This window comes from Myxocyprinus asiaticus, chromosome 48 (assembly GCF_019703515.2).
Source record: "Myxocyprinus asiaticus isolate MX2 ecotype Aquarium Trade chromosome 48, UBuf_Myxa_2, whole genome shotgun sequence".
Taxonomy (NCBI): domain Eukaryota; kingdom Metazoa; phylum Chordata; class Actinopteri; order Cypriniformes; family Catostomidae; genus Myxocyprinus; species Myxocyprinus asiaticus.
The window spans coordinates 8984192-9011134 of NC_059391.1; the positions used below are offsets into that span (position 1 = coordinate 8984192).

The 26943-nt window shown below is 38.3% G+C and overlaps 1 protein-coding gene across 4 annotated transcripts in view; it reads left to right on the forward strand.

The window, feature by feature from the left end:
* The first annotated feature begins 209 nt into the window (after nt 1–209).
* Nucleotides 210–26943, forward strand: part of LOC127437088 (genetic suppressor element 1-like) — a 78852-nt gene continuing 52118 nt past the window's right edge. Inside the window, exon 1 of one of the 4 annotated variants that reach the window (XM_051691741.1) lies at nt 210–315. The gene's annotated coding sequence lies outside the window, so the exon portion shown is untranslated. Of the gene's footprint in view, nt 316–23132; nt 23195–24543; nt 24886–26943 lie in introns of those variants that run through there. The other 3 variants (XM_051691742.1, XM_051691743.1, XM_051691740.1) reach the window with 3 other exon arrangements.

The window sequence follows — 26943 nt, forward strand, 5'->3', positions numbered from 1 at the left end:
CATTTACACACACATCAACGTTTACATACAGCATTCCCTCAAAATGAGCACGCATAGTAAGATATTTCACAGTGTGACATGACCTCCACCCTTCCAGACCTCAGTATGCAGGAGGTCCTTCACCCTTGACTGTGGCTCGGCCTCTGGGGGCGGATCAGTGGAGCAGGTGCTGCTACGAGTCTCCAAGCGCCGCCTTCACTCACTCCACTGCGGCTCATTCAGCGCACTCGACCGATACGCTGCCGCCGGAGGGAACGCAATGGATTTACTTCTGCACTAGATACGTGGGAAATACGCTTTTAATTCTGTTTTAAGGTGGGTTCTCACACGCAGGCTGTGACAATGTGTTTGTGCGTTGTTTTCGCTCACGTTTGTTAATTGTTCGCGCTTTTGTTGTGGGCATCGCGTGCCGGAGAACTGCGTGATCAATGCAGCTTGGTTTCCCTACACAGTCATTTTTCATCCATCCTGATAGAGTAGAATTTATTTATTTATTTATTTTTTTGAGCCTGGGATATTAAGATTTTCTTCTCTCACTTCTCTCGATTTTGTTGTAATTTTTAGCCGAATATGATGTATTGGAGACCGTTGTTTTCTATTTGGACTCATCAAATATTCAGAACTGTTTAAAAATGTTTTCTAAGCTGTAAAATGATTTATTGGCTGTAAATAAGTGCTCAGAGAAGGATGATGGGTGAGTTGTTAGACGACCTTCCACTCTTTTGTAACCTCAAGGTTAATTTTCCATCCATTTCAAACCTCTCTTCTGGCTCGTGTGCAATCCATTTGAATGAAGCGGGGTTTCGGTTTAATGTAAACTTAATGGATATACATAAAGCAAAGTATCACTAAAATATTGGTTACATGTTTCAATATCTTAGTCATTGATGTGCCTATATTCAAAATATAAGCTGTTTTGCAGTGTGAAATCAATGTACTATGGTACATTGTTACGATGGTACGATTAATCGGCGCGGTTTTTGACCAATTTCGGCCGATGCAAATAATCGCGACAGCGGCCAATTAATAGAAATGTTAGTCCCTCAATTCCAAAATATACCGATATCTTTGTCACCGGTCAATAAAATGTCTTTGTTTTCAATGTTTTAAATGAATTTTGGGTGAATAATTTAGTAAAATAAGTGTTTCTTTTTTTTCCTTTTTTTTTCTTCTCCCCTTTTGCTCCCTAATTTGGAATGCCCAATTCCCAAAGCGCTCTAAGTCCTCATGGTGGCGTAGTGACTCGCCTCAGTCCGGGTGGCGGAGGATGAATCTCAGTTGCCTCCACGTCTGAGACGTCAATCCACGCACCTTATCACGTGGCTTGTTGAGTGCGTTACTGCGGAGACCTAGCGCGTGTGGAGGCTTCACGCTATTCTCCGTGGCATCCACGCACAACTTACCACGCGCCCCACCGAGAACGAGAACCACACATTATAGTGACCACGAGGAGGTTACCCCGTGTGACTCTACCCTCCCTAGCAATCGGGCCAATTTGGTTGCTTAGGAGACCTGGCTGGAGTCACTCAGCAGCCAGTCAGTGTCTTTACTCGCTGAGCTACCCAGGCCCCAAAATAAGTTTTTCTTTAACTTCGTACATTTTCTGCCTCATAATCCATCCTAAATATCAGTATTATATCGGACATTTGCTGCTGTTCTCTGTAAATCGGCCACTACAAACCCATATTGGTAGATAGACCCCTTGTAAAAATTCTTAGTTTGTTTACGTCCTATGTGTTTCATATTCAAAGATATTTTGAAGTCTCTGGTGGCTTTTTGAGTGGTTAAATTTCATATCAATGCATTGTGGAAAGGCATGCTTATCCAGAGATCTGTCTATATTTATCTGATGATGGGCTGCTTACAGACAGCAGAAGAGAGTTTGTGTTAACCTGTCTCTCTGACATTAGATCGATTTGATAGATTTTTGAAACTTTGTTTGATGTTTGATTGCTGTGCGTGAAAGTGAAATTAATTGTGAGTTTATCTGTGTTGAGCTAGAAAGACCGGACCGGTTGGATTTTATGAGAAGGAGTTGTTACATGAGCAGTTACTGTAATTACACACACTCCAAGTTACAGATTAAGTTTTGATTAAGTTACAATTACATTCCAAACTAATTGTTTAGATCAGGGCAGCGATAAACAGTGGCAGTGTGTGTTAAAGTATGTGAGTGAATATTAGTGCAGGTATTTTAGGTATTTCATATGTTTGATGAGAATAAGTATGTCTGGTGTGGTTTTAGATTGTACAGTTTTGCCTAAGCAGCCTTTAATAAATATTCCAGTTGAAGTAGAAGATATGTTAGGTGTTATATTACAATAAATGTGTCACTGAGCATATACATGGTAAAGCACTGAACTGATCATTTGATTTATGTGTGCAGTGTGATTGTATTTTGGGATGGGATAGGGATTTATAAGAGGGGCAAACAAGTCATAAACAGTGTTTGGTAAGTTACAAATCCATTGCAAATTAATAATTATGTGTATACAATTGGAATCAGATTACTTTTAATTACTCAAGTCACCACTCGTATTTATCTTAAAATGATTTACTGTATTAGGGCGCTTGAGCTGTCACAGAAATGCAAACAGATGTACATATAAACATAATTCGTTTTAAATTCTACATAAATAATACTATTTTAGAAATTATTGAAATTCAGTAGCTGTAATTTGATTGCTAGAATTTAAAATGTAATGAGTTACATTACTTTTTCGTCTAAAAGTAATTTGATTACAGTTGCTAATTACTTAATCAGATTGCACCAAACACTGCTCATAAATATAAACAGAAATTATTTTATTTTTTCACGTCCAACCTGATAATTTGATCTTTGACATTTTTAAGCAGTGAAAGATGCCATTGAAGGCCTCCGCAAGTTTTTAGGATATGTTTTATGAACTGATTTTGTTTATTTATTATTGCTTTATTAATTAGCATAATGTAGCATAATCACATCAATGATGTAAATAAAATGTCACTCATTTTGCTTATAAAGCATTTTTCTAAAAGTTTGAGTAAACAAACAGGTAGGGCTGCAAAATTAATCGAATAAATAATTGAGATTACAATTACAACTGCCAAAATGAACTAATCTTGAAAAGAGTCAATTATAGCAGCCCATGTATGCCTACTGTTGCATCAAAATATTCTATCAATTCTCTATTTAACGTATATTTTTGTATCGGTTGAGCACTGTAACCAAACGTAGACTGTCTGTTGCTCGTTTCTGTCTATAATAACTTATTCAAAATTTGAATAACAGCTTTGTTTGTTTAGGGCCAATGGGAAGTTGACCATTTAGGCAGCTAATCTTGATTTACTAAAGTTTAAAACAGCAAGTAATTCAGGAATACAGTTCTCAGCTTGTTTTGGATGTTTTGCATATATAAAGAATATGTGTTTTAATGTAAACTCTATTATTTTGAAATTAATCGCAATTACAATATCAGGGGAAATAATTGACAATTATGATTTTTGTCATTATCGTGCAGCCCTACAAACAGGTGTATCTGCGTTAAACCAACATGATCACACGGGAAGTTGGCTTGTTGTTTCCGAGAGTTCCAATACACTAGGATCGGCCACAATATGCGGACTTTCTGACAAGCGGCATCTTCTATCAGACATTTTTCCATCGACTCCAGCGTGTTTACCTCCCCCTGTGGCGCGACCGGAAGCATGTTGCGTCAACAGCATGGGAACCTGAGTTCGCATCCCACATTAAAACCATGTAGTAATTGCATAATCAATGACAAGCTTGATTTGGCGGTTGCATTTTTCCCTCAAACATTACATTTTTACTCCACAGTTTATAAATTATGCATTCCTTTTCACTGTATTACATCCTGTACAGCTGAAAACTGCTCGCTTTACAACTTGCTTTTGGCGCCCCTCTGTGGACACTGCATGCGGAAAATGGAGCACACACATGCCCATATGTCCAACAACACTTACCGCTTTGGCCACTGGGAGCAGTGTTTTGAATTTCAGTAAGCACAGCCCAGTTTTAAAAAGTCAACCTACTGTTTGCGATTTCACTGTGAGATCAGTCTGGTTAAATGAATGGCTCTCATAATTTTAACTGTATCATAAAAAATGTAAACATGTATTAATATTGTCTTTTTATGTAATACATTTTATTTATGAATAATTATGGTATAATTGAATTATAGAAAAAAATAAGGTAAAACATTTTTTATATTTTAGTGTGTAGATTCAAGAGCTTGGTTTTGTGATTGAGTTGGACTATCTTGTTTTTTCTTCTTCTCTCGTTTCCCAACTGATTATCAAGGTGTTCTAGCAGGATTATTGTAAAATGAAAAACCTAGTGCCAAGTGTGTGTATGTTCAGTCAGCAGTGTTATACCCTTAGAGACAGACTGTACTGGGATTAGATCAGATTTCTGATGCTACTATAACAGAGGCCAGGCAGCTGCTATATGTATTTACACAAACACACACACACACACATATCGAGTGTTTGCACTACAGTGGTCCCTGTTTGAGATCTACAGTTTTCTATTTGTTGGGCTGAAGTGACAGAAGAAACGTTTATACCATTATGATGTCTTGGCACCTTAAAGGGACAGTTCACCCAAAATTGCAAATTCAGTCATCATTTAGTTAGTGGTCGACCGATATATACAACCTGGTCTCATAGAATGCATGTTACTCTATATACGTTTTTGCGAACTGACTTTACCTTCTACATTTTGCTGCAGTTTCCCAGTGAAATGAACACTAGAGGTGCTACAACAACTGCGTTTTATTGATTGTCACACAAATCACAATTACAATTGCTGATTATGACTTTATAAACATGTATTTTTCGCTTTATTACTCAGCCCCTGCTATGTTATGATATCAAAACACTTTTACTTTAACGCAGGATTTGAAAATATGATACATTTAACACTTGTATTACAGATGCACCTACATATACACACTTATTCCAACATGATAGAGTGTTGGACTTTAGACTCGTCGACTATGCATAAAAGTGAAAGTGCCATAGAAGCAACACAAAATGACATCATGTTACTGCAATAATAGATCAGTGCGCAACACAGTCTCATTTAAACGGTCTGCATATCAGAGCTGCAACAGAAGTCCAGGTGATCATAATGGTAAAGTGCTTGCGTGTTTCATTCTCCCACTCTCTCCTCAACAGTTCCCTGTAACTTTTAACTTTCTTGCCTAATGATAAAAAGGCAAATATCATACTTCTATTATAAACCGTCTGCAAATGTGCGGATATCTTGTTTAAATAGATGTAATTCACGAACCTCACGAAAATCCAGCGTTTTCTTCCTGTCGAGCGCTCATATAATATTTTATTCTGAAGCACATATTCTATCAGCCAGATCAAAACTCAGTTCCTTTGATTTACGAATGTTGCATGACGATCAGTCCATGACAATCCAAGCAGGCAATACGGGCCTCAGTAAACTGTTTGCTGCTTGCTAGAGCCCCATGAGTGCGTGAGAGCAACTTCAAAGTAAAATCGGTTCACGTGCACTATAAGTAAATGTCATATTAAATACTGTATGCTCTGTATGTACAACTGGTTTGATTCGGTCTTTTGTGAGAAAATGCGATTGCTAATGCACACATGCCATCCATGATTGCTAGACTACTGTGTGCACATGTAACGATGGGCTGGCAATGACAATGATGAAGACGATGATGAAGAAATGAGGAACCCAAGTGCAATTTAATCCAAACGTAAATAAAACATAAACATGAACTTGACTTGACTATGACATGACTTGACTTGACTTGACATAAAACTAGGCTTGGCTTGGCTTGGCTTGGCTTGATAAAACAACAAAGTTACATTCACAATACCCGATAAAGGACAATGGAAAATATGAGGGCTTAAATACATGGACATGGGAGAACATAACCAGTGAACAAACAGAACTCTAAACAAGATAATCAAACAATGAACCAATGAAAACAAGACACATGAACATGGAGGGAAAACAGGACATCACATGACTAAGGACACATGACATGAAACAGGAACTAGAATACAAAATAAAAGACATGATATACATGAACACACACATTAAACATTACAGCATGGTTATTTCCTTCTTCCTAATATATTAACAATTTATATATGTGCCAATAAATGACTATAATTAAATGACTAAACAGAAATCAGAAGAAACTGCTATCTATTATTTAAAACACAATCTTATTTCTTTAAAGATTCTTTTTTACTCCAGTCAGGCTTCCTAAGCAATCAGTTGGCCCGGTTGCTAGGATGGGCAGAGTCACGTTGGGTTAACCTCCACGTGGTCGCCATAAGGTGGTTCTCGCTCTCGGTGGGGCGCGTGGTGAGTTGTGCGTGGATGCCGCGTAGAGTAGCGTGAAGCCTCCACACGCTCTACGTCTCCACGGTAACACGCTCAATAAGCCACTTGATAAGATGCGTGGATTGACGGTCTCAGACGCGGAGGTAACTGAGGTGTTATGCTGCCTTCTAAGATGACTTATTTTGGCCAAATTCTGACCCAGTGACCAAATGTACTTTGCCCAAGAAGGCAGATCTATAGAAGTAAAGAAAAGACTTAGTAAAAGAGGAGTGCATAAAGAAGAGCCACAAAAAGAAGAGGGCAAACCCAGGTCTTCTTTTATCTGATCCTTGACCTTGTGACATTTTAAAACCTAGATACTCGAAATGACCAATCAGCAGACTACAGGTAAACCCCACTGCACTGGATACGGTGTGACAGTGGGCATATTCCCTGCGTATAAACACCTTAGCCAGCATGCTTTGATCTCTTTCAGCAGTCCTGTGGTTCTGGAGGTGCCAAATGTTCCTTTTGGTGGGAAAGTGTGGGTTGTAACAAAAGCTTTGAGTTTTTTTGTTAGACTTTTTCTCCACTACAAACACACACAGCTCTGCAGACCATGTGAGAAAGCTGTGACAGAAATGCTGATAAGAGTATTATGTTGTAATTCTTTACACAGTGACAAGGAACGCATGCTACCATACATGCAAGGTGGTTTAAGTGTCCAAATGCTTTTTACGGTCTCTGTTTCTGTAATATTTATCGATGCATTGTCAATGTAAGGCCTTGTTAATCATGCTAATGAAGTCTTATCTTCTTAGATTTTTCAAACACAGGAAATGGCTCACAGCTGAATAAATTGGGTTGGTGGCCATGATTCTCTCTCTCTCATGAAGGGTTGGTGATTCCTTTGTGATATAAATATCTTGCTTGCAGTTGAGATTATTAACAGTACTTAATGAAGAAGACTAGGTACTTGCGGATTTACGTTTGTGTGTTAATGTGTATGTGCCATATGATCATTAGCTTATTGCATTTTATGATTATGAAGACTTTGAGATTATATCTTTGCCTAAAGGGTGTGTTTTGTGCATATGGTAGAACTGGAGGTCTGCTGGCGGGCAGGAGTGCAGACAGTCTGCTTTAAGGTTCTTTGCATGTCTAATCTGTGCACAATGCCGTTGAGTAACACCTGCTGAAGTTTGCACACATTTTCCTTTGGTTTTACTTTTTAAACAAGGGTAAAGCGTGCTGTGGTCTCTTGTGCATCGTCTTTTTTTGTTTTACCAAAATGACTTACAAGACAATACACATGTCATGTAAACGGCAATTACCAGAAGAGGAAAGTGAGAATATGGGTCAAGTGCGAATGATTATCAAGAGCTACAAAATTAACGGCAATTGTGGGGGTGTAACGGTTCAAATTTCTCACAGTTTGGTTGTATCACGGTTTTAGGGTCATGGTTTCGGTACGGTTCGGTATTTTCCATGTTCAGAAAAAAAATATTACTGCCTAATCCAAAGTAAGAATAGTCTATTTGGTAACAAACACTTCAACAGGTTTGCCTTAATAAAAATATTTTTTTACAGTAACCATAGTTTAACTATGGTATTTGTAGTAAAAACATAGTAACCACAAAATCAACATCGCTACTGTCATGTTTACAATATATAGTATAATCATGGTTACTATATGGAAACTGCAGTATTACTGTTGTAAAACCATGGTTAATTGTATCAAAACCATGATTTTTGCAAAGAAAACCATTGTGACAGCAGTCATGGTTACTACAATATAACTATAGTAAAACTTGGTTCATTTTCGTTAGGGTCTTTAACTAAAAAAACAACTTTTCTCTAATTTCTAAATCAACATTTTAACTTAATACCTGCACTATTATGCTACATGCATCGACATAAAATGCATTTCAAACTCTACTGCACATATATTCAATATTTGAAATCTGTACATCACTATAGAAGGAACTTTGCTATTAAAATGGATAAGGGATGTTGTGACGCGGCTCGAGTGTTTTAATCACACATCTTCGTCAGTGGAGTAAGGAAACATATTGTTGGCAATGAACACCCCAATCGCTTTAGTTATTGTTTTATGCCTGTCCGAATAAGCACTGAGTGCCTACTTAAAAACGAAAGGTAGTGTGTACAGTTTTGGCTCATCTGCCGCTCATGTGCGTGCCACGTGCTATCTTTCCCCGGTGATTCCGGCGTAGTTACCAGTATACAGCACTCACGATGAGCAATGTCTGCAAACAGTGCCTGTTTTGTAAATGTTTTTTGACCATCGCTGTTGTAATTGACTGCAAAAAGAAAATGTTTCCAGACAGGAGACCTGAATAACACAGAGGGCTTCTCTATCAGTGGCTTATTTTCTCCACTTGCCATTTTCAACTACACACAACGCTTGCAGAACAGTGATGCCAAGCTGACCCATGTGAAACACAGGTGGAGCATATCCACAGAGATCCATTCAGGTGCATTAGCGGAGGATGTAACTGTGCTTGTCTATTTTTTCTTTTTTGGGGAGGATTTTTCCCCTTTTTTCACCCAATCTGGAATGCCCAATTCCCAGTGCGCTTTTAAGTCCTCGTGCTCACATAATGATTCGCCTCAAATCCCAGCTGCCTCCGCATCTGAGACTGTCAACCTGCGCATCTTATCACGTGGCTTGTTGAGCACATCGCCACGGAGACATAGCGTGTGTGGAGGCTTCACGCCATCCACCGCGGCATCCACGCTCAACTCACCACGCTCCCCACTAAGAACGAACCACATTATAGCGACCACGAGGAGGTTACCCCATGTGACTCTACCCTCCCTAGCAACCGGGCCAATTTGGTTGCTTAGGAGACCTGGCTGGAGTCACTTAGCACACCCTGGGATTCGAACGAGCGAACTAGCGAACTCCAGGGGTGGTAGCCAGCATCTTTACCACTGAGCTACCCAGCCCCCCCGTGCGTGTCTATTTGACGCTTTATTTTCTTCGCAAAACTTTGTGCTCCAGATGTGTCAATAAACTTGAGGTGAACCGCAGTGCCAGAGATTACCGAACTGTGGGTGGCGAACCGTATGGTTCGTTTTTTTACAGAACTGTTACACCCCTAATATACAGTATCAAGATCAGGTGACAAAAGATGAGTCATCAAATACAATTACAGTGCTAATGGATAGGTGCTGAAATGTTAAGTATGGAAGTAGGAAATGCTAAATGCTAAGATTTATTGTTTGTGTAATGTATTGACTATGGTATTTTGACAGAAATCCATTCATACCAAATATAATTTTATTTTGTATGTAGTTCTATTAAATATATTAGGGGAGTTAGAGAATTCATATTTGTAAAAAAAAAAAAAAAAATAGTTGCTATGGCAGTTTCAAAATTATATTTTGTATTTACTGTTTTTCATCACAGAAATGAAATAGGAACCATAGATAGACCTTAGACTGCATATAACGTATCTAAAGTAACTTGATGGTGTCACCATCTGTAGATGTAAGTGGCATCTGTGCCAGTGCTCTCAAATGTTAGTCTGGAGCCCTGTGGACAACCAAAAACCCTTTGAATATAGAGATGGTTGATTTAGACCAGAAGTATCTGATAAGTGGGGGGTCGGGGGAGTGGGTGGTGGGGAGGGGTGCAGCATTGTAGATTAAGGACTGGGCCAGTGAGACCAATGTCCCATGGCCTTGGACTGCTAGTGGTCTTCAAAGCCTTAGGAAGTGGAACACAAGGGCCCTTGGTGCATACAGTTAGAGCTGACCACAAGGGCCCCTGGGACCTTCAGCATATGCAGCCCAAGCTGACCACTATGGCACTCTCAATGCATACTCCTGGGGCCTCTGTATGCACAGTACTATCTTAACATTGGGGTTACTGATGTGTCTCCATAGACATGTGTCCAGGGGCCTCGGGGACCATGATCTGGCCCTGCCAGAAACAGTGTCTTGAATTTGTCTTGAATTTGATTCAGGCAGCTGCAGGCAGCGAGTGTAGAGACCTGGGAAGATACGTAACAAAAGAGAATTTCGAGAGGTCAAATACCAGTCAAACCACAAGGTTTTAGATGTGTGGCATAAGTGTTAGTCATCAAAGACTAGAACGTCATGATGGATGAGTATATTAAAAGTCATGGAAAGGAGAACTGGTTGTCGAGGGTATGTTTTTTTTTTTTTTTTTACACGTAGATGGGACGACTCTTAGACCATCGCCTGATATAAAGAAAGAAAGCATGGTAAAGTTATTGAATGGGAAGTCTTGGGATTGAAGATCCTAGACCCTATTTACCATCTTAATAGAAGTTCATGGTCTTATTGTGAATGATTTCTCAGTGCATGTGATTTCAAAGTAAAAAGTCTTTATAATCTTTTATTGAAATGTAATAACTAACTAACTCTAACTCTTGGGGTCAGAGTAACAGAGGGGTTTCTAATATGTCAGAAAGTTCTAAAATTGCATATTGGCATAAAAAATATGGATCAGAGATGTATTGTTATATTTGATCGACATAGCATTGAATGAGAAGCCACATATCTCGATGGCAGGACAGAGTGACCTGGTCTAAATGTAGAAGTGTAGAGGGCCAATTACCGAGCCTTGTGGGACATCATTGGTTAAGGGCCGAGTGAGCAGAGTGAGCCTTTCCAATTAACTTGAGAAGAACTTTTATCCCAGGAAAGTACAAATCCAAATATGCTTTGTCATCTTTGAGATCAGCAGTTTCTAGATAACTATGTCAGTTGTTGGAAACAGATCCTGAAGAATCAATATGAAGTTAATCAAGGACACTCAAGGCTAATGCAAGTCCTTCAGTAACAGTAAGGAGAGCTGTTTTGGTACTTACACATCAGTCTAAGCTTAGGGTTGCAACTAATGATTAATTTTATTATCGAATTCTCTAATGATTATTAGAATGTTTAATCGACTATTTGCACATAATTGACAATTCAGCTTTTACCTTGAGTTGGAGAATTTCTTTGGAACATTGAAAATATTTGTCCTTTGGTTTGCATAGGTGGAAATAGGGCTGTCACAATTATGAAATGTGGCTGGCGATTAATTGTCAAACAAATAATTGTGATTATGACGATTACTTGTCTGTTTTAGGGCTTTCATGATTAATTGTCATATTAATGATCATATTTCATATTTAACTTTTAAAGATATAAATTAAATAATAAAATAGGGATGTATGATTTTCTTTTAAGGCTTTAAAAACTTATAAAGGACATGAAAAATAATATTTTTATTAAATAGCAAAATATTTCAAAATACTTTCAAAATTCTCTTTTTGGCCAACTTTAGTTTTGGTAAATTTTACATTTACATTGTTGTTTTGGAATTGCTATATTTGATATTATAGATTTTTTCTTAAAACTTTAATATTTTAATATATTTTTTATTATATTTTATTACAGAATATTATGCAATAGTAAAATATTTCTGTCCTAATTTCTTCACTTTTACATGTTATTTTAATACTCTGATTTAACCCACAAGCTCTTATTTCTCATGAAGCAAAACCTTTGAGATTTCGTTTCATCATTTTATCACTCCACTGAAGTAAAGTGTGCATCTCCTCTGTGTCACTGCGTGTCCTTAACCCTGTGTATATGAACTCACAATGACCAGAAACATTTGCCATTACACAATCGTTAAAGTGAAGCCGGAGCGCTTTGCATTCACTATCAAAGTTTATATTTGTTTGTTTATATTTTCATGATAGTGACGGTGCATGCAGTACTCTTATGAATAGGAGCGGTTGTGGTTGACATCTGCATTGCGTCTCAGTGATGCTCTGAGTTAGACTTGCCACAATATCATAATTTTCACATCGGTACGGTGTTCACGTACAAACCGACTAACACCGGTATTACCGCTGGTTGGATGCTAAGTGGTACTATGGGGTCATTTTCGTTAAGCAAAAGCCTACACGATAATGCAAGTCAGCTTGATTTCAAACTTTGAACTTTATTTTTTATTGATTTATTGAAGTGCAATTAAAATGTCTATTGTTCAAGATGGCATTTCAACAGTTGTGAAGGGCAACATGTCTTTGGCAATGAACCTAATTCATCTGTGCATTCTTTCCATCATGGGCTACCAGTTGGGTATTTTGTTGTCTGGGCAAATACATCACTTATTGTGGGTTGTTGCAGGTTTATTGTTGGTGTTTTATTACCTTTCATACCAGAACCCAGTTTAGCTGCTTCGGAAGGGTAATGACTTTGAATGTGTGTGAATAAATTAGTTTTGTTCCCTCCTAGGGCTGGACGATATGCAATAAATATGCTCACGAAATTTTTATTTAAAAATATATATATATCTCACAATATCCAATTACATCGTCAACCCCCTGGCTGAGGGATCGGTGTATAATCATATATAACCACCTTTCCATTTACCATCACTTAAGTATTCGTCTATGACAACAGGCTGAAAATTACTAATACAAATTGAGATCTAAAAACAATTCTAAATGTTAACATAATTATAATGATGATAGTCACTGAAATATAAATCATGGTTCGATGTGAACGTGTTTTTGAATTATTTTATGATTTAATCACAGATGTATAGGCTATATATAATGTGATCCTACAGAGTTGTGCTCACAATGAACTGCTCTGTGGAAATAAAGCAAACTGAACTCAGAGCACGTCCTGAGCTGAGATGGTCTGAGGCCATTTACAGCATTCTCATAGACGATACTGTTCTTGCAAAAAACTTTCAGAAGACTGAAACAAAGAAAGAGTGAGAACCCTTTAGATACACATGTTCCATGAGACTGCACGCCTCCGAACAAACAGGGTATCAGACATGTGCATAGACGGCTTTTCTGTCATCTGTTCTTAAAAATATAATAATGTGTGTTTCTTCAAGCGCATGTCTGTGTGTCAAACAGTATTTCTTGTGTTTGTTCCGAATCCGAGACGTCTTACAGTTACCCACTGTCATGTGTATTTTGTTGATTCATGTCTTTTATTTTGAAATGTTTAGTTCCGGTTTCCCTTGTCATGTGATTCCTGTTTTCCCTCCATGTTCATGTGTCATGTTTTCATTGGATTATTGTTTAATTAGCTTGTTATGAGTTCTGTTTGTTCATTGGTTTATGTTCTCCCATGTCTTGTATTTAAGCCCTCGTGTTTTCCATTGTGTCTTTGTCAAGTATTAAATGTATGTGGATGTGTTTATGTCAAGCCATGTTTTTGTCAAGTCAAGTTTTAGGTCAACTCATGTTCATGTTTATATTTAGTTAGGGTTTTTAGATTTCACGTTCTGTAAATAAAACTGCACTTGGGTTCTCTTTACGTCTTCGTCATTGCCAGCACTGCCAGCGCACATCGTTACACCGTGCACATTATATTCGCTACCTGCTATTAAACATCTTCTGTCAGTGCGTGTACTTTGCTGCCTGTGTAATTTGATACGTTGGTAAAGAACATCTGGCTTTCACTGCGTTATTTAGGTTCATTTATCATGTGTCGCAAACTCTTCATTAGGAAACTTTTCTTTATTTAAGGCTATTCTATTCGTTAGGCTATTGTATTGATATTAGAAGTTCCCTTCATAATATTTCCCCCTTTTACCCAGTATAAAATTTCACACTGGTGTTGTCCCTTGTACCGAGTACAACCGGTAACACCGTACGCCCTGGCAACCCTAATCTGATTTCAGCTGAATGACACACACACATGCCATTGACGACATTTAGCCTATATATTCCCTTAAAATTTGGGGCATTAAAAAGTTATTAGAATTTGAAGTGCACAATAATCGCGGTTATCTGAAATAACTGCGCTTAGATAAAAAAATCGTGATCAGATGATTATTTAATAATCGTGACAAGCCTAGGTGGAAATGTGATTAGCTTGGTTTGATTTGATAGTTATGGCAGAGGGAAAGATTATCAGTAAATGACTTCGATTTTGTTTTTGTCCTGTATCTGAAGCCAAAATTCCTGGTATTTGAAGCCAAACTGATCATATGGATTAAGAGAACTCATAATTTTTGGAACTTGATAGACCCTTTTCCTTCTCCGCCATTCAATTATTGCACATGACAACAGTTTAGTTTGTATTTTTGGTAAAACAATTCCCACACTTTGCTACAGTATATCTGAAAATATTTTTTTCTGTCCTAATATCTTCAACCTTCTGGTCTTTTGTGACCCAAAGCTTTGTTTTCAACTTCCTCTTTAGTTAGCTCTAGTGATCAATCTCTATTTTAGTCAAAACCAATCAGTGGGGCCTGGGTAGCTCAGCGAGTTTTGACGCTGGCTACCACCCCTGGAGCCACGAGTTCGAATCCAGGGTGTACTGAGTGACTCCAGCCAGGTCTCCTAAGCAACCAAATTGGCCCTGTTGCTAGGGAGGGTAGAGTCACATGGGGTAACCTCCTCGTGGTCGCGATTAGTGGGTTCTCACTCTCAATGGGGCACATGGTAAGTTGTGCATGGATTGGCGGTCTCAGAAGCGGAGGCAGCTGAGACTTGTCCTCCGCCACCTGGACTGAGGTACGTAACTGCGCCACCACGAGGACCTACTAAGTAGTGGGAATTGGGCATTCCAAATTGGGAGAAAAGGGGATAAAATTTAATAAATAAATAAACAATCAGTGCACATCACTTTGAAAGTATTAGTACTGTCTTAGTCCCCATGCATCTTTAATGTTACCAGTGAAACACACACACATGCTGGGGATAATGAGCAGAAGGCAGGTGTGTGCGAGGTGCTTTATCTAGTCTTAATGATTGCAGAGGGTAGCAGATCCCTGTGGCCGCCCATGCATCACTGCTTGTCTGTCACCATTATGGATGTGTGTGTGTATTTGTGTGTGTGTGTGTGTGTGTGTGTGTGTGAGTGTTCATTTGTGCCCAACAAAGCACTTTGACACATCATCCATCACTCAGTCTTTTATCCCTGATGTTTCTCCCAGTGAATTTACACGAGCTGGTTATGTCGACAAGGGCTGGGTCAATTTGCATTGGCTGCACTGTCTAATGAACAAGCTTATTAGAGAGGCAGTGGGGAACAGAGGACTATGGGACTGTTTTTTTTTTACTCAAACCACAGCTGGAGCCTCTGGGAAAATGAGCACGGCAGGATTTCACCTTTGAGAGAGGAAATCTTCGCAAAACATGCTTTGGATGCTTTTGAAAAGCAATCTTGAAGGGGATGTGTGTAATTTTTTCAATGTTAAAGTACTTTCTTATATCGCACCTTAAAATACAGAGACAAATATAAGTGAGCCATCTGTAAATTCATTCCCACAAAAAGTGTAAACATTGTGGCTCTGCTTGTTTGAGCATCCCAATCAGTCCAACACAGCAACATAGCTCAACCAATGGAATGAGTTCGGAGTGGGACTCTATGTTTATCTGACCAATGGCTGATGGAGGGGTATGTTCGTTTTTGCAGTTTCATTTGTTGATGCTAGTGGTGCAGAAATAACACACTTCCCCTTTAAAAAATGTGTCTATTCATTTTAGGCTAGGTTGCGAGCTGAGCTGATTTTCGTGCTGTCTGCGGTTTTGTGTTAATGTGACTATACTCAAAGGTATGAGGGTAATAAGCCACAGGCTTAAATCCTGCTAGATCAGGGATTAGTGGTTTTGTAGGTGTGGGTGTGTCATTTATGTGTATAGATGTGTAATGGTGTAAAATATTTTGTCAAGCATTCCAGACCTCTAATTAACCCCTTTAAATAAGGTTATGTGCCATACTGAAAACTGCAATGAAGCAGCAACTTCATTTTAGCTGTATGACACAACGGCAGACACATTTCTTGTGTTAAGCCACTGTTTTTAGTAATAATAGAGATTCTGATGCTTAAAATCTCAATTAAGATATAATTACTTGTTTGTGCACAATCAAATTGTGCAGCAGCTCAACTGATTGAGTGCTGCACTTGCGGTGTAAAGGACCGTGGTAAGAGTCCTGAAGAGCACGCGAGTCAACACATGAGCCGAAATTGTCATAGAAGCACCACAAAATGATGTGGTTGCTTCAGCAATTGCGTTTTTCATTTCACGTATGCTTTTTATGACACTATTGGATAGGACTACTTTTTTCGATACTTTTGTGGTGCTTAATTGTCTTTTTTGGAGCTTGACTCTCACTGGCCACTAAATGATTTCAGTGAAAGGGATGCATGTAGATTCTTCAAAATTGTGTTCCACTGATGTAAGAAAACAATAGTGGTTTAGAATTACATTAGGGTAAGTAAAAGATCACAGAATATTGATTTTTGGGTGAACTATCCTTTAAGGCAGCAAAGAGAAAATAAATTTTATTTCTAGGGCTGATGATTTAATGCAGTGATTTTGTGTGATTCATAAAAAAAAAAAAGAAAAGAAAAATGCGTAAAAAAAAAATAACGCAATAATTCAAGCCCCCAGACACGTTTGTTAATTCCGTAATAAAAGATTTTTTTTTTTCTACTACATGAGCAATTCAAGCTTGAAGTACATCTGTTTTTACAAGCCACATCAATAAGTAGCAGCGCGCCTCAACAAAAAGGGGGAGGGCGAATGCACGTACATCCAACACTTCTGCAACAGGTGCTGGATTAAGGCAAAAAGCATTGAAATGAAGTGGATCCACACACTGTTTAATTATTCCCTTTTGTTAATTTAAAAATCATAGCAATGTTTCGATAATGATCTTCGTCAGGCCTCAACAAACCACACAAGCAGCGCAGCCACAGAATGAGAGGAAGCACAACAGAAAACAGGAATCCTGAGATGCGATTTTCAAAGTTTCCACTACTTTTAACTTGAACAGCGTCGGTGGAGGAGTCACGTGATGCTATGCGAATGTTGGCTGCTTAGAGGCAAGCTCCGCTTCACTTTGCTACATTTATCCTTTTAATTAATAGTAACTGGTGAGAACTGAAATAGTTTAGATTGTTAAACTGTGCTGGGAGTGTAGGATGTCGAAAATGTTGAAATTGTTGGCATATGGTGACATTAAATAGCACTTACGTTCGCACATGCCTGACGTCTCGCAGGATCAAGATGGCAGGGGTCCAGTTGATAATGTCAGTGAGCCTCATGACTTAGGTCAAGATATTGCAAACATTTATGCAGCACTAACGAAAATCTCGACCGACATGGTGGGCCTCACGAGCGACCACATCTGTGGAGGCAAACTTTCCACCCTGATTACAAGAATAGATGATGTTGAAAAGCGATTTGAGTTTCTGGAGTCGGCCGGGAAAGAGCTACAGGCTAACCCGCCTGCCACCAAGGCTGAAATGGACCAGGTGTGGGAAAAAATAGAGGATATGAAAAATCGGAGCAGACGAACAGTAATAATGTTTGTTTCATTGGAATCCCAGAGGGAAAAGAAGGTCAAGATATGGTCGGGTTTTTGGAGGGGCTCATACCGAATTTGATTGACACAGTGGGCTGCCGGCTCGAGATAGAGCGCATGTACAGAGCTCTTGGTCAGCTTCCTAAAACAGGCGACAGACCCCGATCCATCTTGGCAAGATTCTTGCGGTTGGCAGACAGAGACTTTGTTCTACGAGTGGCGAGTTGGGCAAGTTTTGCTGGGAGGACTGCAACATTATGGTTTTTCCAGACTTTGCCAGTGCTACACAAGCGAAAAGGGACAGATTCAAAGAGTGTAAGAATTGCAAGAACAGCAAGTGAGTTTCGCATTGCTTTACCCTGCTGAGCTGAGAATTGACGCCAAGGATGGTCGCAAGACTTTTACATCAGTGGTGTGAGTGGGTAACTTTGCCTGCAGTTAATCAGTAATGTAGATTATACATTGTACATTTAGCTGATGCATTCTGAGAGAGTTTGTTATTTTGTTGGATGCCCGCTGACTCTTGTTTTTTTTTTTTCTCCCTTTATTGACATTTTGTTGAGTTCATTTGTTCATTTTGTGGGTTCGATGTTATTATTTTATCGAATAAATTTATGTGCAATTTAATGCCATGGTTTACATAAAAAATAAAACAACGGACTTGAACAATCTGGTAGCAGTAGTGTCGTGTAAAATCTCGTGAGTGTTCATGCCTTGGGTACACAATTTTTTTTTGCATGTCAATATGTCACTTTAATATAGGTAAAAAAAAAACAAACAAAAAAAATCAGCGGCTCTTCTTCCTGAGACGAAAGAGGAAGTTTGTGATGAGTCACAACATCCCCAGATCGTTCTACACGTGCACTGGGAATTTGCGTTTTTTAGCGTAATCTGAGTTAAAGAATCACCATTTATGATACCAGTGTTGTCAGATTTTACTGCTGATTTGAAATATGTTAATCTTGACCAACCGTTTTGGAGATTTCGATCTTTCCCCATTCAAGTAGATAGGAGCTGCACTGTCATGACTGGAAATAGCCTCCCGAGAGTGTTCCAAATATGGTCGACAGTGCACTGACTTGCTAGAAAACTTTGGTTGCACTCACACGCTCGTGTAGATCCAGCGAGCAGCAGCAATCTCCTAACAGTTTAAACAGCCTGGATCACCTGCTTGGATTGTGACCACTGACCATCATGATTTGTGAATCAGAGGAACTTTTGATCCTGATCCTGATCCTGAAGTTTTGATTCTGGATGATAGAATACGCGTGTCAGAGGAAGATATTAGATGAGCGCTCGACGGGAAGAAAATGCTGGATTTTCGTGAGGTTCATGAATTACATCTGTTTGAATGAGATTTCTGCATATTTGCAAACGGTATATAATAGAAGTTTTATTGATATTTGCCTTTTATTATTAGAAAAGAAAGTTAAAAGTGACAAGGAACTGTTGAGGAGAGGCTGTTAGAATACGTGCTTTAGAGGTAAATAAATGAGCACTCCACAGGATGCTGGAACTGCTCAAGTTGTGATGTTGGTTTATTACATCTGTTTAAACGAGATATGTGCATATTAGCATATGGTATATGATATTCGTTTTATTGATATTTGCCATTTTATCATTAGACAAGACATTTAAAAGTTACAGGGAACTGTAGAGGAGAGTGAATGAAACAGACGAGCACTTTAACATTATGAGCTCAAATGCGTCTGCCGCGGCTCTGATATGCGGACCGTTTAAATAAGACTGTGTTGCACACTGGTCTATTATTGTTGTAACACAATGGCACATAACAACAAAACGAACCATTATTGGTCGTTTACATGTCTCAGTCGCTTCACATGCAAGCAGGAGATTTTCGGCGCCCTCAAGAAAAAATAGGCTCATGCCGATAATGAACAAAGTCAGAATATCGGCTGCTGCGATATATCGGTCGACGACTAGTACGGACATTCCAGAACATCATTGCAGGGCACCATACTGCGACTAAAATGGTCGCAAATGTGACCAAAAATAATTGATTGCCACAATAATATAAAATCTAGTTGCCATTGGCGACAGTCGGGTTGTGTGTGTTCATATGCAGTTTCGTCAGATATCATCTTGTGAGTTATTGAATACATCTTTAGAGCACACCAGTGTTTCTTGCACCGCTTTTCACCCATTCTGTTGTGATGAGCTCACTGCACCACACACAACAACAAACCCAGTGCGAGAGAGTCTTCTTCTTTCTTTTTTAATGGCGGTTCACAAGCTAAAATAGTTAATTACCACCATCTACTGTAAGCATTGGATCAGAGACTATCCCTCTTTCAACACCCCCCGGACCTATTAGGGCTCAAAGCTCGGCTGGCGCTGCGTGTTCAGCTCCTCAAGCGTATGCTCCGAGCCCCTCACAGCCCAGAAAGCACGAGAGAGTTGTGACCAAATGACTCTTTTGAACTGGGTCTTTTACTTGAATCATCTGCTTATGTAGATTCTGAAGGTCAGTACTAAATACACAGTAAAAAAAATTATCTCTGGATCGGTATTGGCTCCGATACTGACGTTTTTAAATGGATCAGGTATCGGTCCGACAAGCCCGATTCAAATCCGATACTGTATATTAGTCATGTTCGTTACTGTCAAGCTCAATAAATGACATAAAAGAACCATAAAAACACAATTAAAGTAGTTCATATGACTTGTGCATTTTATTCAAAGCCACTTGAAGACGTGCGATAGCTCTGTGAATCACAAAAGGCTGTGTTTAATAAGTAAATATATAAAATGCACGCGCAGCTCCTACACGTTAGTGAATGCCGCTGCTCTGTTTACACACACACGGCTATTTTTAGCCTTCACGTGGTGCACAATATTTGAGCACTACTCACAAACAACATCTCAGATGTAGATGCTCAAAGTTCGGTTCACTAATAATATGCATTTAGAACAGCACTGGAGGTGCTTTTTTTTTTTTTTTTACCAGAATTTGAATAAGAAGCAAATTAAGCTACTGTGAACTTGCCTACAAACAGACACATGCAGGAATTCCTGGAGAGTTCAGAATGTCAAAATAAAAGCGTGAGGGTTTAAAAGTTAAAGTTGCACGATTGAGATATATTACTATATATTACTATTATAATATATTATCATTTCTTTACAAATTATAATAATATTTAAGTTGAATGGGTTCCAAAAAATAACTATGTGAATGAAAAGTTAGCTGATATCTTTCAACTAAATTGAACAAAAAAAGATCTGAATCTTTGAAGTCCAGATACAAGTTGAAAAAAATTTGCACCAAAAAAAAAAAAAAAAAAAAAAAAAACGGCTTCTTTTCTACTTATGACTTATACTGAAATTACTGTTAATTTTGCTGCTACATTATCCAGTATACTAGTTAACAATAAAGTTTTTCTTAATAAGCGATACATTTATATTGAAAAAATGTGTAGTTAGAGGTTTGTGTTTCTTTACATATTAAAGAGTACTCCCAATTAGTTCCACACAATACTGTAAAGATATTCTAAACTTATTATGCAAAAAAACAGCACTGGTATCGGATCAGGATCAGTATCGGCCAATACTGAGATTTCTGATATCGGAATTAGATCGGAAGAGAAAAAGTGGTATCAGTGCATCCCTAATATATATATATATATATATATATATATATATATATATATATATACACTGCTGTTCAAAAGTTTGGGGTCACTTACTCATTCTTTTTATTATTTTTTCTTCACATTTTAGAATAATAGTAAAGTCATCAAAACTATGGAATAACAGAAATGGAATTATGGGAATTATGTTGTGACTAAAAAAATCCAAAATAAATAAAACATATGTTATATTTTAGCATCTTCATAGTAGCTACCCTTTGCTTAGAATTTGCAGAAACTTATTAACTTCTTGAGGTATCACCCTGGGATGCTTTTTAAACAGTATTGAAGGAGTTCCCATCTATGTTGGGCACTTATTGGCTGCTTTTCTTTATTATTCGGTCCAAGTCATCCATTACAAAAACTTTTTTTTTTTAAATAAAATTTTGTAATGAAATAAATTAATATGTTGGCACAATTATATTTTTGCCTACAAAATAATTTCAAACATTTAAACATACGCCTTCAGATCAAAAGGTTTGTGACACCAAACTTTTGAACGGCAGTGTATATATATATATATATATATATCACATCTATCATTATTAAGACTACCCCTTCACGCACATCTGAGGATTAATGGCAACACAATAATATATGCCACACATCACTGCACATTATGACCGATATATTGCCGATGCCGATATATCGCAGAGGCCGATAAATTGGCAGATTTTCTGATGTTTTTATTTAGCGTCATCAGCCGATAAATTTTCCTGTTTGACCCATTTGTTTCTTGAGGGCGTAGAGAATCGCTTGCTTGCATTTGAAGCAACCGAGACATGTAAACGACCAGTCATGGTTCCTTTTGTTGTTATGTGCCATTGTGTTACTACAATAATAGACCGGTGTGCAACACAGTCTTTTTTAAACGGTCCGCATATCAGAGCCGCGGCAGACGCATTTGAGCTCATAATGTTAAAGTGCTCGCCTGTTTCATTTTCCCTCTCTCTCCTCAACAGTTCTCTGTAACTTTAACTGTCTTGTCTAATGAGAAAAAGGCAAATATCAATAAAACGAATATCATATACCGTCTGCAAATATGCGCATAACTTGTTTAAACAAATGTAATACACAAACCACATTTATATACCTCTAAAGTACATATTTTAACAGCCTCTCCTCAACAGTTCCCTGTAACTTCTAACTTTCTTTTCTAATGATAAAAGGCAAATATCAATAAAACTTCTATTATATACCATCTGCAAATATGCAGAAATCTCATTTAAACAGATGAGATTCATGAATGAGATTCACGAACCTCACGAAAATCCAGCGTTTTCTTCCCGTCGAGCGCTCATCTAAATCTTCCTTTGAAGCGTGCATTCTATCAGCCAGAATCAAAACTTAAGGATTGGGATCAAAAGTTCCTCCGATTCACAAATCATGATGGTCAGTCCGTGACAATCCAAACAGGCTATCCAGGCCGTTTAAACTGTCAGGAGATTACTGCTTGTGCTGGATCAGAGACTATGCAACAGAGATGGGCCACTTCTATTAAAATGAATGGGAGAAATTGGAACACCCATTCAAGAGGCTCTAGCGCCCAATGGTCAACGGATGTAGAAAGGAAGTCCTGCCTTAATGGTAAAAGAGCCAGTCACATTTTAGATACAGACATCGCCTGTTGCGCATGTGCATTAGCTATACAAGCCAGGAAAATTGCATTTTTTAGCGTAATCTGAGGTAAAGAAGCAAAATGTATGATACCAGCATTGTCAGATTTGAAATATATTCTTTGATCGTAATCTTGACCAAGCGATTTTAAGATTTCGGTGTTCCCCTATTCATGTATATAGGAGCTCCACTGGCATGACTGGAAATAGTCTCCTGGGAGCATTCTAAAGATGGCTGCCAGTGGACTGACTTGCTAGAAAGACTTTGGGTGGAGCCGCATGAGCGCGTGAGTGCATCTTCAAAGTAAAAGCGATTCACTTGTGCTATAAGTAAATGTCATATTCACTATCACTGTATGTGCAATTGGTTTTATTTGGTATTTTTGGAGTAAATGCGATTGCTAACTTGGACATGCCATCCATGGTTGCTGGACTACTGTGTGTACTGTGTACTGTACTGTTTCTTCATGTGCAAATAAATTACTAAAATTTGATGACTAAACAGAAATCAGAAGAAACTGCTATCTACCATTTAAAATACAATATAATTTTTTTAGATCTTTTTTACAAAGTTAAAGTTTTGTGTGAAGTTGAGTAAATATAGTGCTAAATAAGAGTTTGTTAAAAAAAATTTTTTTTGCAATTTTATGTTTATATTATTTACTATATTAAATTGTGTGACATATTGTATCGGCCTATCGGCCACCCTGCTCTCTGGATATCAGCATCAGCATTGGCCATTAAAAAACCCATATTGGTCAACCACTAGAAAAGAAAAGAGTATTAAAAGTGCTGAAACAGAGCTAAGGTGCCGAATGTCAACCAATGGTCTTAGAGAGTTGACTCAGCTAAAAAATACGTAGGTACAATACTATTTTGTCACAGAGTGACAGAGTTAGATAGCGTTTTAGGCAGAGGTTTGCTTATTCATGGCATTCATGAAGTTCTCATGTGATGTTGATAGGTGGGCTTCACTACATTTGTCAATGGCTGGGTAGGTCAATGTTATAAAAATTAATTGCATCCCCAAATTCAATTATTTACTGCAGTCTCTCCCTCTAGAAGTTCCTCTTTCTTATTTTAAGCAATTTGATAGAATATCTACATTGTTTTATTTGGAATGGTAAATGACCTTGGTTACATTTCAGTAAGTTACTCAGACCAATTGACAAAGGAGGTTTAGGCCTCCCCCAAATTTTGTTTTATTACTATGCTTTCAATTTTGATACTTGCCTAAATGTTTCCTCAAGCATATGGCTGAACCCCAAATTATGTATCAACAAGTCCCCCTTTGCTGGATAGAATGGATGGAGAGGGGTGTTGCTACACTTGTTGTCCTTAATGAAAACTGAGCTTTTAGATCATTTGAAAATATAACACAGCATTTTGGGATTTCTAGGTCTCAATTTTTCAGGTATTTACAGCTGCACCATTTACTTTGTACTATTTTTGGTGGTAGCACATAGCGCCCTAAAGCTGCAGACACACTTTGTATGGTTCTCACAGCCTTTGGAAAGGGTCATGAAGCGTCAGTGTATTATTCCTGGTTGATTCAGAGTCTGGGTGATTGGGCCTTAACAGCTCTTAAAGTCACCATGAAATGGTAGTTATGACCGACTTTATTACTGTATTGTGACGTATTTCTGAGTGAAACGGCTTTTCGAACGTTGTTTACATTAGGACAAGGCTGGAGCCTTTGTGCAAATACAGATGAATGTGAAGCAAGCGAGTAGAAGCTAATTTGTCCACGTTTTAAATCACAATACACTAAGCATAAAGAATAAAGAACATTTACATGAGCGGTATATCCAAGAAACCTCTGTCTGCAGAAAAATATAAATACATTCCAGTGAGTTTCCTTTCATCCAGATTCAGCGTCAGCCTGTCTTATTTAGAAGTCATCATTCCTATGCCCTATTCCATACGAAGACAATTACCCCCCACTGTGAGAGCTTCAGAAGGCTGAAAGGTGATAATGGTAAGTCAAAACTAATTTTAAGCAATTCTTATTGGAAAATCTGTTTAGAATTGACCCTACAGCATGGATTGTGCTCCTTTCAAAGTACCCTGCAAAGGCATGATCAGCGCCAGTTTGATCACAGCCAGACATGCTAGGGGGAGGGAGTGTTCTCATTCTAGAAAGCATTTGATTGGACAAAGTTTCTCAAAGTGTCGTCATGACTGTGCCTCAGTCTGTCAAGTCGGAAGAGAGAGACTGCTGATTTTAAATGCTTATATCTTCTGAAAAATTTTGTCAGCATTTGGAAGTACACTAGCATATTGATGACCTTAAAGGGAATAAATATAGACTGAAAGCAGCAAAACTTTCATTTTGATTTCACAGGGCCTTTAAGAGGTTATGTGAAGAGATTTTAACTTGGTATTGGAGGAGAGGGAGTGGGAAAGACTTAAAACAAATTTTAAAACTTTGTCTAGGACGCAAGGCTACGCCATTTTCAGTTTAAGATTTTGCATCGTTTCTACTGGACTCCCTCAGATTGTTTTGGCTTGGTTTAAAAGACATACCTACCTGCTGGCGATGTCAGTTGGAGGATGGAGACACAGCCCATGCTCTGTGGTTCTGCGCTAAGATTCAAGAATTCTGGTTATGAGTCTAGAATTTTATCTGTGGGTGATGGGGCGATTATTGAAGTAGGTGACAAATATACAAAAAGCTGGATTCAAACTAGTGTAATGATTGGCAGACAGATAATTCTTAGAGGATGGAAGTCAAAAGGTGCTCCCTCATTTCAAGAATGGTTCACCGAATTGGAAGATGTCATATAAACAGCTTGGCAGATGCAAATGGTAAGAAATGGGACAAATACACGACCTTTCTGGAAGGCTCTTGGTGAGGACCATGTGATGAGATTTTATTTGTGTATACTCAGGCTTGGACCACGGGAAAGTTTGTTGGGGGTTGGGGACTGGGAGGGGGATAGGGAATTAATGGGGGTTAAAGAGGGATTATGGTTGCCTCTGTGCAAGTGTACTTTGATTTATTCTGTATTGTGTTTGAGAATCAACTAATAAAAAATATTAATCTGAAACTTGACACAGTGTCTAAAAAATGTGCCGTTTATTACGCTGAATACCAGTGTGACGCTCCAAATGCATCCGTCTGAGGCACGCACATGTACATAGAGCGTCAATTAAAAATAGTGCAGACAGAATGAAAGAAGATGTACTGTGAGAACTGGACACATTGACGAACTCAGTGCAGAACAGATTGCTGTCAACTCTAGGCTTGTTCAATGATATGAGAATAAAACAAACAATATATTGAGTTCTTAAGCCACTTTTTGTATTGTCTAATCATTGCTTAATGCATTTGCCACAATAATGCAATTTATTTCAAACTGAATTTCAATCCGTGTTATACAGTATATTTATTATAGGCCCTACGTATTATATTTATAAATATTTTGATTATTGTGCATTATTTATATGTATTATCTTAATTTGGCAGCCTTTCTCAGCAAATAACGATGTATGTGATTAATTGCGATTAATTCGATTAATTAATCTGCATGTCATGTAATTATTTTGATTAAAAAATGTAATTGATTGACAGCCCTAGCTATCTCTCTTCCACTTATTGGCTTATTATAGACCTCCCTTGTTCTTGTCACTTCTCTTCTGTGTTGGGGGGGATGTCTTTCTTAGAATGACTTTTGCAACTTGTGCAAAGTGTGTTCACAGGAAGATACCTGTGGCTTTTCTCATTTCCACAGAGACCATGGGTCCGTTATCTCATATTGACATTATCCAGGAGTGAAAGTGCAAGAGAAAGGAGGAAAGAAGGGGGTGATGTATAAGTGACAGTTGCAGGTTGATTGATTATGTTAGTCAAGAGAATGAGGGAGAAAATGAGGGAGATACAGAGAAGAGAAAAAGACAGAGGTCTGTTTGTAGCACGTAAATGAGTGGAAGGTAGACAGCTGTCTCACAAGCGCCTGATATGATGCTTTGATTGATAAGCCCTTAACAGGATTTGAGAGCAACACATATGGCGATTTCGTTTGATGCCAATATA